At 41.0% G+C, this 13,953-nt stretch overlaps 1 protein-coding gene across 4 annotated transcripts in view; it reads right to left on the reverse strand.

Annotated features, from left to right (window-relative positions):
- The window catches only part of Ctnna2 (catenin alpha 2), a 1,082,633-nt gene extending 1,071,701 nt beyond the window's left edge, over window positions 1-10,932 (reverse strand). For 2 of the 4 annotated variants that reach the window (XM_021164216.1, XM_021164213.1), the window contains exon 1: window positions 10,653-10,912. The gene's annotated coding sequence lies outside the window, so the exon portion shown is untranslated. Of the gene's footprint in view, window positions 1-10,652 lie in introns of all 4 variants that reach the window. The other 2 variants (XM_021164215.1, XM_021164212.2) reach the window with 2 other exon arrangements.
- Window positions 10,933-13,953: the final 3,021 nt, after the last annotated feature.

A 13,953-nucleotide genomic window follows, 5' to 3' on the forward strand; every position in this document is an offset into this window, starting at 1 on the left:
GAAAACCATTTGGATTCCCCAACATACTCTGTTACAGGGACTATGACATTCTGTCATGACTTTTAGAATGATAACAAAACTCTCTTTACCCCGAAAATAAGCAAGATGTACAGAGAGAAAGCATGGAAAGACTCAATCTAAAGAAACAGAAACTACCTTCAGCAGAAACAACCTTCAGACCACTTCACAGAAATACCAAGAGATGCTTTCGAAATCTCAGAAAAGGTATCATATAAAAGACACCTATCCCTTCCATGTACTTATTAGAAAACTTTTATATATGCACAATTATCTTGGGTTTTTTTTGCAGAGAGGTGTGTCATCAGGAATCTTCATGCTCACAGGTGGAACAGAATGTATGTACTGTTTTAAGAGAAACCTGGCATTAACTATCAAAGTAGAAAGTGCACACACTGCCTGAACTAGCAGTTGTAGTTAGCAGGATTACAACAAAAGGCGCTGGTCCATGTGGAAAGTAAAACTGTGTAAAGATGTTTCTTACAGCCTTGCCTAAAATAGTAAACCAGCAGAACAAACTGTCTATGGAAGCACAAAGACTCAAAAATCTAAGGAGGCCCATACTGAACAACAAATCATACCAGTGGAAAATAATGACTGAGATAATCAGATACCTGTACAGTGATAGCTTCCTTTTTAAAAAGATTTATTTATTTTATATGTGTGCTGAGTGTATATATGACGGGAATGCAGTTTACTTGGAGGCTGGAAAAGGGACCAGATTCCTTGGAAGTGGAGTTAGAGGCCTTTGTAAGCTTATGGGAGGGGGGGTGCTGGGACCTGAGCTCTGATCTTCTAGATGTACAATGTGACACATAGGTAAAGGGTATCACCTCAATTAAGGAAGCCTTTGTGCATCTGCACGTGCATTCACCCATTTGTGCCTGTGTGCATGTGTGTGTGCATGAGGGTGTCTGTCTGTCCATGTGCTCGCCCGTTAACATACCTACTTATAAGCACATTCAGCATAAAAACCGGCTACCTAAACTCAGTTTTTTGCCCATGGCATAGATCATACTAGAAGGCAAAGCACACCAGGCATTTTATATCTGTATATACTCAAAAAATATCAATATAATGTTCAATCAATGTGATGTTATCCCCAAAACATGTACAGATTTTATTATGCCAGATAATGCAAAAATGCATTTATTTTCAAAATAAGATACAAAATGGTACAGTCTAAGTAGTGCTGTCAAAAGATATCACTATAAAATAACCTGAAATATACTCATGGTGGGTGGGGGTGGTGACTAGAAATTTACCAAATATTCACTGGGCAGTTAGTTGGACTACATTTTTTGGTTTTGAGTTTTCTACTCGTCACTTTCTGGAAAGTAGGTAGTGTTACTGTGTCAGTATCAAAGACCAACAGTGTTCTTTTGAAACAATGTATCCTTTGTTTCATTCTTGAGATACCTCCATGGACACAATGTGTCAACATTTCTGCATTCCCAGCCTGTCTCCTCCCTGGGTGTCCCTTAGCAGCTGTTTTCTCAGCAGATATCAATCAGAGTCTTAGCTCTTTGTCTCTCTGATGTTGTTTTCCTATCTCTCCCACTGCTAAGCATTGATCCCATCACCCTGCAGACACAGCTCTGCCCCAGTCTCCAGACCCAGGCAGGACTGAAGGAAAGTTAATGTAAGATCTCCTTCACTTCCATACTCTTATTCCAAGAGCTGAGTTTTCCTTCTGTGAAAGACGAGATTTCTGAGACATTTCACAGCAGAGTTAGCAGAGAATTCCACACTCTCTACTATGTGCCATTACGCTGCTCAGGTGAATATTTTATATCTGTGTGTAGGCTGTCAATTTGTGAGATCAAATTCCTTGTCCTATTCATATATGGATTCTGAGCTGATGCTCTACACACACACACACACACACACACACAAACACACACACACATTTTTCATACCTTATGTTAAAGTATTTAACGAATGACTGATTTATTTGAACTGAAACCTATAAGATTTGTTCAAAAATGGAATGGGCTCAGAGACTTAATTCAATCAACAAGTAATTGTGAAGGGACTGTAATAGAAAAAAATGTTAGAAAAAAGAAGCTACAGTTTCTATCCATGAAAAAGACCTTAGAAAACAAAGCTAGAATAATTACTGTTTTGGCTTCACCCTGAACAAGCAAAACATGTAAACCTTCTTGCCTGAGGCCCCGATTTCACAGATGGGCAAACTGCAATCAAGCTTCCTTGCCTGGAACCCAGGCTATTGCCAACATTCACGTTCACCTCCTGTCCCAACCCCATGGGTCCTGCTTGCTTTACACTACTTGAAAATATTTGTGAGCTTGCCCACTTTTCAACTGTTGCCTTGAATCTAAATTCCTTTCCCTCCCCATCCAGTTCAGGCTTTGAGCTGGCATGTGAATTTCTTCCTCCTCCTCCTTCTGATACCTGTTTTTGCCCACATACCCAAATAAGAAGCTGTCCCAAAACATACAGAGCCTTTTATTGCAGGCTCCTTCCAAATGCCCAAGAGTGCAGCTGCACTTTAAACAAAGGGCAAGGCTTACTAGCCATGCAAGGTCTTTTGCTCATCAACCCTTCCACTGGCTATGCCCAGTGCTGAGCAGTCAGATAAGAGAGCATGCTGCAGGATGGCTTCTGGCAAAAGTTCCCTCATTAGAGGCTACTGCCTACAGTCTGTTAGAAACTAGATTGCTTCCAGCTTCTCACCATTTACTCTGATGTTGGCTACAATTTGTAAAACACATGAAACTCAAGAAGAACGAAGACCAAAGTGTGGACACTTTGCCCCTTCTTAGAATTGGGAACAAAACACCCATGGAGTTACAGAGACAAAGTTTGGAGCTAAGATGACCATCTAGAGACTACCAAACCTGGGGATCCATCCCATAATCAGCTTCCAAACGCTGACACCATTGCATACACTAGCAAGATTTGCTGAAAGGACCCTGATATAGCTGTCTCTTGTGAAGCTATTCATGGGCCTAGCAAACACAGAAGTGGATGCTCACAGTCAGCTATTGGATGGAACATAGGGCCCCCAATGGAGGAGCTAGAGAAAGTACCCAAGGAGCTAAAGAGATCCACAACCCTATAGGTGGAACAACAATATGAACTAACCAGTACACCCTGGAGCTCGTGTCTCTAGCTGCATATGTATCAGAAGATGGCCTAGTTGGCCATCAGTGGAAAGAGAGAGCCATTGGTCTTGCAAACTTTATATGCCTAAGTACAGGGGAATGCCCGGGCCAAGAAGTGGAAGTGGCGGGAGGGGTGTGGGGGTATGGACTGGGGGAGAGGGCACAGGGGACTTTTGGGATAGCATTGGAAATGTAAATGAAGAAAATACCTAATTAATAAAAAGGAAAAAAAAAAAGAAACTAGAGCAGCTGTCCTAGTACTGGCAGTGCATGAGGCTGACAGAGAGACCAGAGAGCAGGCCAGGCAATAAGAGCTGAACACAGTTTTATACCCAAGACCCATCCCACCAATGTCTGGCCCTTTCAAATGCATTTCTTTCCCTGCCTGGACAGATCATACACAACTGCTATTCAAAGTGATTTGATGACCTTATACAGACACCTCCAGCAGCAGCAGCAGCAGCAGCAGCAGCAGCAGCAGCAGCAGCAGCAGTAGGAGGAGCTTTGCTAACTTTTTGAAACAAATAGCCTTACATGGGCATTTGACAGGGCTTCCAGTTGTTTTAATTTTAAAGATACAATGAATAAAGCTATCACAAGTTTTTAACACAAAAGTTACTTGCTTTTTTATTTTTCTCAGTCATGGACTGAAAGCACTTTTAAAATTAGGAGAAGTGCCAAACTGTTTTCCAATATATTACATTGTTACCAGTCATGGGTAAGTGTTGTATACAGTTGCTTCGAATTCTCACCTAAACTTGATATTGGCAATTTTCATCTAGAAACTTCATGATTAATGTTGTGGCATCCCAGTGTCTTTTCAGGTTTGATTTTATTTTCAGTTATGTGAATATACATGTGTTGTGTGTCAGATGAGTTCAGGTACCTGTGGGAGACAGAAGCTTCAGGAACCCTGGAACTGGAATGACAGGGAGTTGGATCCTCTGCAAGAGCAGCAATGTTCTTTTGTTTGTTTGTTTTTGTTTTTGTTTTGTTTTTGTTTTTTTGAGACAGGGTTTCTCTGTGTTCTCCTGGCTGTCCTGGAACTCACTCTGTAGACCAGCCTGGCCTCGAACTCCACCTGCCCCTGCCCCTGCCCCTGCCCCTGCCCCTGCCTAAGTGCTGGGATTAAAGGTGTGTGCCAACACCGCCCCGGCCCAAGCAGCAATATTCTTAATCACTGTGCTACCTCCTTAGCTCCACTCTGTGGCTTTTAAGTTTTCATCATTTGTGTGAGAAATAGAAACACCTGGCTCAGTGGCTAAAGCAGCTGTTGCACAAATCTGAGAACCTGAATCTTTGTCCACAACATCCACTTAAATGCTGGGCAGGTATGGTAACCAGCTGTAATCTCAGCAATCCAGATTAAGCAACAGGGAACTTCCCCGGGAAAGCAGGCTAGCTAGATTATCCAAAATCCCAGTGTTTTCAGCTCTGCAAGAGCCTCTGTTTCAAAAATGAAGCCAAGCAGGATCTAAGAAAACATCTAACATCAACTTTTGATCTCTGCACACACACACACACACACACACACACACACACACACACACGCACACACATGCACACACACGCACATTCAAGGGAGTGTAACCAGAAGTTTTCTGCTAAAATTAATCAAGGCAGGCTTTCCATGGAGTGAAAGAAATGTATTTGTAAAGGTTTGTGAGTTCAAACCCTGGGAACCACGTGATAGAGAGAAATGACTCCATCAAACTCTGACAGCCACACATATGCCATGTGTGGTTGACATTCATTTCTCGGTCATGTTTTAGTTCTTAAAGCTATTTGTTAAACTATGTATGTATACTCAAATGTATGTGTATATAGGCCAAAAAGATAAATTATATGCTTGCTACACAAGTATGAACACTTCCAGTGCACCCCATTCCCCAGTAAAGTATTATCATGTATCTGTAATCCCATAACTCTTACAGAGAGACAGGGGTTTGTATCACAATGGTTAATCCTGTCTCAAAGTGGAAGACTGACAATCAAGGTTGTCCTTTGACCACCATATGTGAGCCATGGTATGTGACCACACACACACACACACACACATAAACACACAAACACTTTGAAAACAAAACATATTCAGATACAGAAAGGATAAATACACATGTGGGGTGTGTGCATGTGTGTGCATATGTGTATTAAAACAATTAAAACATGGGTTCTATTATTATGACAGCAAAAATATAAGACACCCTTAAGTGATCAGCAGCTATAAATTTTATAGATCAATACACAAAATTAGTCCATGTGTGTCATCTGTAATCAATCTTCCCATTTGTTAAATATCTTTTGCTGGGAAAACAATTGCATTTCACAATATGAAAGTTCCTATTGTTAATACACATGAAAGTAATGATGTAAGAGCTGTATTTATGGATCAAGCCTTCAAATCAAACTGAGTAATAGTATCATTTTTCAAATTAAAGACATGAAATATTAAGTGTTATAAAATGAGACTATCACTGTCTCTTTATAATATGCCCTAAGCAATGATTTCAAAGAGGTGTAAAATGCATATTTGTGGTTGTGTTCAAATTGATATTTAAAGGCAAAACATCATACTAGGAAACTGAAAATACCTAACATGTTGTTTTTCAAAGTTATCTGTTGCTTTAATGCAAAACCAACTAGAAATAATGCAATTGAAATATTTTATTTAGACTGTGGAATCTTTCAAGAATACAGAGAATGAATTCCAAGTAGAAAATAAAACCACCACGTCCCTAAACAAGTCATTCATGCCAACTCCTCTAAGAATCAGAACATTGGAAGCTCGGGTCAGCAGGGTACGAAAGGCAGAAGATAGAAAGGGCTGTGAAATGTCATCCTTTAGATGACACACAGCCATTATCACCATCACCTCACATCTGTAGTTACCTGTATCAGACATCCCCAAAACCTGCATCATCAATAATTCGTCCAAGATAGAGGTACTACCTGCTCTTCACTTGCTCATCCCAGTAGTTCCAGTGGACCCTTCTAGACCTTTGTCACATAAACAGTTCTAGTTAATCTCAGTGGGTCACAAACAAAACAGCCAGCCTATTTGAGAGATATTTGTGGGGAGAGGTATGGTAATGAAATAGGGTGATTTATATGTGTGACTTATATGTTAAAGTAATAATGGTGATGATAATAATAATAAACATTTTAACATTACAGTTTAAATACTATTCATTTTTGGAAGTATACACTTGCTTATGACTAATATAACTTTAACGGTTTACCACTAAGTAAATGTTTTACTACTAGGGAGAAAGAAATGAAGTTGTGTGCACACATTAAAAACAGAACAGAACAACTCTATAAGCACATAATCACTGCCCACTTTGAACTTTGTTGCAGAAAAAGAGAGAGAGAGAACTTCCTGGAAACATATTTTCAGAAGAAGGAACTCATTTATTCAGTTTCCATCTTTTTCCCTGTTAGATGGCAAAACGTTACTGTTTATGAACTTCACCCAAAATTGAAGGTTGACTAACACCCTTCCATGTTTGTCTATAAACATCTGTCTGTCCCTCCATCTTGTACAGATATTTAACCTGATCAGGACAATTCCAGATAACTCTTCTTGCTGTCACCACATGTTAATATACCAATAAGACACCTAAAAGCACTCTCTCTATTGGCATCTGTAATGGTTTTTGCATTCCTGTGAAAAGGAAAATTAGTAATTACGTAATGTAATGAGTAAATCATAAAGCTCAAAAAATATAATAACTTCAAGAAGTTCTGCATATGTTAAATAGAACATCTTCACAGAGATATAGTCCTAGAATACCCATGGGGTAAGGAAAGGGAAGTATGATAACAACTGTATTAACCATGATTATCTAGCAAAAGTAATGTGTTTTCTCTGACTCACAGTTTAAAGAAAATCCATGAAAAGAATATTGAGAGTTTGCCTGTGGCAAAGACTTTGAGTTCTGTGTCTTATGGAAAGATAGAGTACCAGATATGTATGATCAAACCTAGAAATAAATCCAAAAACTAGGTAAAGGGGAACTGAATCTCCAGTGAGAAAGTGGATTCCAAAGTACAATCAATTGACTTGTCAAATAGATGGTAGAATATTTACTATGATGACATGTTTAATAGCTTTGTAAAATGGTCACCAATTTGTCCTACAGTCCAGAAAATGAATAGTCTTGTTGATGTGCCTCTCTCCCATCACACCAGGCTTCCTCTTCCATTTGTGCTCTGACTCCACACTGCTTGACATTCTTCTCTGGGATCTCTATAAAAGCCTGGATGCTTCTACTAAATAAAACTGTTTTCCTGGTCACACAGACATCTCACCCATTCAGAACTACTGTCAGGTCTCTCTTCCATAGCCATAGTGCACATCTATATGATATGTTGGAATGCTTTAAAGCCTGCCCTCCTAATTAAAATAATGCTAAGGAAACACATACTTTGCTTCAAATTTTGTGCTTAACAGATTTAATCTCTAAGCAAATTCCATGAATCATAATCTCATATCATTGATAAAACAAGTTTCTTAAAGAGCAGTTAAAGCACACGGTGTTCTTGAGCAAGAGAAGCTGAACTCAGTTTGAAAGCGTTCTACAAAGATCTGGCTCTTTGCAGCTGTGAAACTGGACCTCATGCGGATACCTTTTATCTTCAACTATCCTACAAGCTGAGGCCAAAGACAGTGTCTTTTTCTTCTTTCCACTTCTTTCAACAGCTCACCCTACTCAGCATTAGCTTGCATGTGTGTTAAGAGCTTGAAGGGAAGAACATATACAGAATATACCCAGAATATTTCATGTGAAGGTCCATAGCATGTTCTATGTGGTCTTTATATGTATTTTAAAGGCCCAATGCAATTAAAAACAGATGCTTCTGGAAATAAAATTCATGTAAAGGCAGTGCATGTGTGTAAATGTGTTTGTTAGTTAGGGGGTCAAGGTGCTCTTTTGTTGTTTGTGTTCTGTTTTGGGGGTGTTGTGGAACAAACCAAGGGCTGGCTCTTGATGTGCAAGAAAACTAACACTAAGCTACACCCCAGCTACATCAAATTGCCTTTTTATGCATTAAATCCTTTTCTACCTCATATTTTATTCATTTAACTCATCTACTCTCCTAAGATATTGTCGTAAACAAAATATTTCATTTTCTATTTCTTTAATAACTTCACTCTCCTTTCACAATATTGATGAATATTTATAAACAAAAGTCAGATAAAATGTGCCTTTCATTTCATAGTGAGCACTGTATTCTTATCAGAAATACTCCCTCATGCTTCTGAGAGGAAGATTTGCAACAGAAAAAGCAGGTTGGGTGAGGAACTGCTCCTCCCACACCCAAAACTCCACAAAGCCAGTGTAATAGGTTGGCAGGCAGAATGGCCTTTGAAAGTAAGTTAGAACCAAACAAACTTACTATTACCATAGATGATTGTCACAGCTGAAACTTAGGGTGAGGAAAGAAACAGCAACACCAAAGTCACACGTGTATGGAATTCACTGTCATCTAGTATAACCATTCAAACACATACACAGTTGAGCACAATTCTTCCTGGAGACATTAGTAACTGGTACTCCAACCAAGCTCCTGTCACATGGATCATAAGCCTGGGAAGCCATGAAAGGAGCTGCATTCCTCCAGGGAAGGTGAAGGAGAGAGGCTTCTCTTGTTTGCTAATATCATCTACTTTCCAAATACGAATCCACATGACCGTCAGTATCAGTCGTTTAGGCAGGTCGGCACTCTGTCACTTTCGAAGGCAATTCTCTTCATCTCAACTCCTACTTTACAGTCACATAAAATGCAAAAGTGCCTATTACACTGCTGGAATGTCATCAAAATTTCAACAAGAGGAATAAATCCACGACTTTCTCCATACTATAGTTATTGACTGCAACTTCAGTGAATCCAGCTTTGGTCCCTCTAAACATGCTACCTATACAAGAAAATTAACTTATGGTAAAGTTAAGGCTGGGGGGGAGAGTGTAATCATACAGAAGAATCTCAATGGGGCAAACTAAGTCTTTGATTTTTCAATCTATTTTTTGTGCACACAATCAGACCCCTTGAAAGGATATACTGAAGCAGCATGGCTGTGCCACCATGTATAAGTTAAGCTTTTCAGAAACATTAGCAAACAGAAAAACTGCCATGCCATTCTTGATGAAGACTGAAATGTACTGAAGTGACGCTGAAGACAGCAATGTGAAACACAAGATTCGGTGTAAGCAACTGATGCAAAACTGACCGAAAATTTAAAATTCTTAGGAACAATCCCTCCAGAGCTAATTCAACTTTCCCATTAGTGTAAACACATCTAGGAATAAGTACACAGAACATTTTTCCCCAGAAATATCAAGATTTCTATAAGGCGGCTGAGCAGGACGGAGGGTGCCCGTGCTGAATCCTACCACACAGCTAAAGCTATCAAAATGATCTGTTTACAAAACGGCAGAGTAGAGCCTCATTCTTCAATAGCTGGCTAGCCATTCTCAGTGTCTTGAAGTTAACCAGGGATGAACAAAAAGTGTTATCTTTCTATTTCTTCAAAGCAAGTTCTCCGGGTGTTTTGCATACCAAGCAAACACACAATGTGTAATGCACCGGTATTAAAGTTGAGAGAGTTTCTGTCTGTGAAGTAGTGACGGAGCCAAGGACACACAGGTTCAAGTCCAAGCTGAATATTAGGCGGGTGGTTTGAAAACATCAATCCAGAAAGGCCTAGAGGAAGGGATTCAGGCTTCCACTGTTGCCAACCTTCCTCACCCCTCCCCTCTTTCCTTTCTTGTTCCCTTCCAGGCTTCTCTTTCCTTGTGGTTTCTCATGGAGACGACAATCACAGCAGAAAAGGCTGGGTTTTAAATTAGTGTGATACACACTGGGAATGTGTAATTCCCAGGGGAGAAAAAAAGAAAGGAAGAAACTGTTGAAGAGGGGAGTGGGGGACGGTTGGAAACATATCTAAGTGACGATCTCCCCACCCCCACCCTTTATAGCACATATCCATAGATTGTTCCTGGACTCTATTCCTTCCAGTTTCCAGTACTCTGTCCAACTTGACCCTTAATCTTGACAATGTAAAGAACTGCAGGGCATCCTCTGCGCGAGCGTGCCTCTCTTGGTACAGGAAACCAATTTTCAAGAAACCCCCGAATCCGGACAGTTGTACCAGGCAAGGATGCTCCCACCATCCCACCCTCAGGGAAGGGGGTGAGGATAAGAAAAGGAGGGGTGATAAAGAGAAGATAGATGAAAGGTATGCAAAGATGAACTGAAGGGTGAGTGGCTGAAAGGAAGACAGGGAAGAAAGAAAGGGTGGGAAGGAAGTAGGGCTGGGTGAGAGAAGAAAGGGATGAAAGAAAGGCTGGAAAGGAGAAAGGAGCGGAGAGGAGAGAGGGATGTTGGGAAAGATGAGGGCGGGAGGGCTGGAGAGCAGGAGGGAGGGGAGGACGAAGAGGATGGGAGGGAGGCAGGAAGGGAGGGAGGCAGGCAAGGATGGAGGATGCTCTGCCCGGGACTCACCTCTGTGGGTCGGTGGGAGTTTCTCGCCTCCTCCTCCTCGTCCTCTGTCTGCAGCAGCTGGCGCGGAATGACAGAAGCTGCTGGAGAGGCGGCGGTGGGGACTAGGGCAGCTGCTGCAGCTGCTTCTGGCCGAGGTGCGGTGCCGCCCGCTCCGCCCGGGTCTCCGCCTCACTCAGGGCTGCCAGCAAAGCCGCTCCCCCCTCCCCCCGCCCGCCCCGCGTCCTGCCCAAGCGAGCGGCAGCGGCCCGGATCGCCGCTAGGGGAGGTGGCCAGTGCGCACGCGCGGCCGCTCACTCGCTTGCTCGTTCGCTCGTGCCCGCGACTCGCCCGGGCTGCAAAAGGATGGGCACGCGGGCGCGCCTCCCGGGCGCGCCGCCCGGGAGCGCCGGAGGGGAGGGACTGGAGAAAGGAGCCACAGAGGGCGCAGGTGCCGTCTCCATGGCAATGGCGTTACCCTCTGGGCGGGGACCAGGAGCTTGTTGCGGGCCCTGCAGGGAGGGGCTGGACTCCCGAATGATCTGCATAGTGGATGAAGGACAGGATGGGGTTCCGCACTCAGAAAGACCTTACCACGTGGCAGCAGGAGGCCAGGGCCCGGTATAGCCCAGGTGGACCTGTAGCCCCGAATGCCAGAGAACCTGAAAGAGGATGCAACTGTTCTAGAAATCAGGGCTGTGGCTGTTAAACAAACCTCTGTGAACGCAATTCCTCTGTGAAAGACATTGTAGTTATCTGTATTAAGCACTCTAGGCATGTTGAAGTATCCAAAATATTTAAGGTCACTCTCTGCTTCATCGGGGTTACATGAGTTGGGAACATGAATAGAGACATGAGTGCCTTGCCAGCGAGAAGTACTGGTAGCTTGGTGATGGGGTCTAACGGTGAGATTTGCTTAGAGGCAAAAACAGTAACCAGTACACCACTATATACAGGAAGAAGCATAAGTTACAATTGTCTTTGTTCGATCACAGTGCCGATTGACAACTTTGGCTTTGTCTGTACTACATCAAAGCGGAAAAAGTGGAAGAAAGCGTCTGGCAACTTGGAATACAGCCTGCACTTTATTCCATCTGGATTCCTGGTCCACTGGATCTTTTGTTCATGTTATTCTTAAATGACCCTGGATCACTGGATACATGCATTGCTAATGCCCTTTTATCCTTGGCTGTGTCGCGGTATTTTCATCCACTGTTGCTCCCAAATGGAACGTTTTCAGTTGTTAGGAAATTATATGGAACACAAGTGTCTCACTATCTCTAGACTAACTCTCTGTGCTCCTTTTCTTTCTTCCCCAATGCATCCTTGACTGTGTTTTCTTTCCTATAACCGGTGATCACATTTAAAACGTCTAGGGGAAAAGTGGACAATATCATAAAATGCAGGCTAAACGATGATTTTTAAACACCTTTATCACACAATTGTGCTTCAGGACCACGGACAGTAGCACCGCAGGCCGGCCAGCTTTCTTTACTCACAGTATTTTCTTCGCTCTCAGCCTATAGAAACTGAAGAAATACTCAGGGGTAGGGAAGGGGGACAGTAAACAAATAAACAAAATAGACGGGCTAGTTAGCTAAATAAATAAAATATACATATCACTTAAAGAATTTGTGCTATAATATATGACCCCCATGAACTGTAGGAGACTGGCTGCTGGCCTTCAACTAGAGTTTGAAAAAAAAGCATTGGTTTAGAGTAAGCACTGGCAAGATCTTGTATTGTGGAACTAATAAGAGTCTGGCTGGTGAAGTGCTTCTATAAAAGCAGAGAAAGCCTATATCAGAGCTACATGGCGCTATCCAGGAAGCAATGGGCACCTTAAACTTTAAATATTCCCAGAATAAGGACTAAATAGTACCAGTTAAACGACGGAAATACTCAAAGGGCTGATTTTTTCCCTGATATTATTACTCTAATTTTTTGCTTTTGTGTTTTGTATTGTTTTGTTTTAGACAAGGTTTAACTGGCCTAAAACTCTCTGAAGACCAGACTGGTCTGAAACTCAGAAATCCAAGATCCATTTGCCTCTGCCTCCCAAGTGCTGGGATAGAAAACTTGTGTCACCACTATCCAGATATTACTGTGATATTTTTCCACTTGTTTGGGTGAATCTGAAATATATAGATTGTTTTTGGTTCTTCTAATTAGGCTTACATTTATAATTCTGCTCTAATTGGCAACAAATTAGTCTACACTATGTGCTTCCCTGTGAAAATGAGATTTCCCTTGGCTATCTCTGTAGTGAATATCAAGACTATAAGATATTATTGAAAGAAATTTGAAAGTAATTTGTAAGCTTCTTGCTCATGAAATGTTTAAATTAGTGTTAATTATAAATATGCTACAACACCATTTCCAATTTCTCATAGCCTGAGCCTATCTCATGCTTTCAAAATGTACCAAATTGTTGTCTGTCAGATTGTCTTAGGAAATTATTCAAGCAATAGATTTAAGGCACAATCAGGCAAATGGCAGCTGATAGTTTTGCTTTCTGCTTCCAAGAAATTTAATAACTTATTCGTATTTTGAAAGAAGGGAAGCCCTCCTTCCTCTTTCTATTGAAAACCCAAACAGAACATGAAATTTGTCATTTTCTAAATTAACAGTATAAACGTTATATGTAATGTCATATATGTCATTGAACTCCACAAAGCTATCACTTTGTCTTTTCCATATATCTTTATTTCCTTTGTTGGTGGTTAGATTTTTTTTTACATCTTTGATTTTTCTGCATTCAAACTGTTGACCCTCAGAAAACATAAGTCTTCCATGTCCCCATTTATTCAAAATAAAATATAAATGCAAAAAAATAACAGAGTATTGTTAAATCCACACTTTTGTGTTCAAATGGAAAAGTATCATATAAATTAAGGATAATTTTATCTGCAATGGTGTGACATCTAGATTTTTTAGAAAAGACTCCCAAACAGCACTGACAATCTTAAGTAAAATTACACCTAGAGCTTATACATTTAAATGTCAGAACTCTGTAGAATGGGGCCCTTATTCAGTCTGTCAGCTTTGGAAATTTGTTTCTGTGATGTTCTCCTGAGAAATGTCTCTTTTTAATAGGGTTTCTACCTTAGATTTACAGCAAAACTGAGTGGAGAATGGAATGTCTATAAATCGTTTACAGTTTCCCACACAATCATCTTCCTTTCTAAACTAACCCATCATTATCCCCCAAGTCCTGAATTTATAGTGAAGTTTCTTCTTGGTTTGTTGCATACTTTGGATTTTACAAATAATATAATCATATGTATCACAAAGCATAGCATCACAAGGAATGATTCTACTGTTC

Source organism: Mus caroli, chromosome 6 (assembly GCF_900094665.2).
Source record: "Mus caroli chromosome 6, CAROLI_EIJ_v1.1, whole genome shotgun sequence".
Classification (NCBI taxonomy): domain Eukaryota; kingdom Metazoa; phylum Chordata; class Mammalia; order Rodentia; family Muridae; genus Mus; species Mus caroli.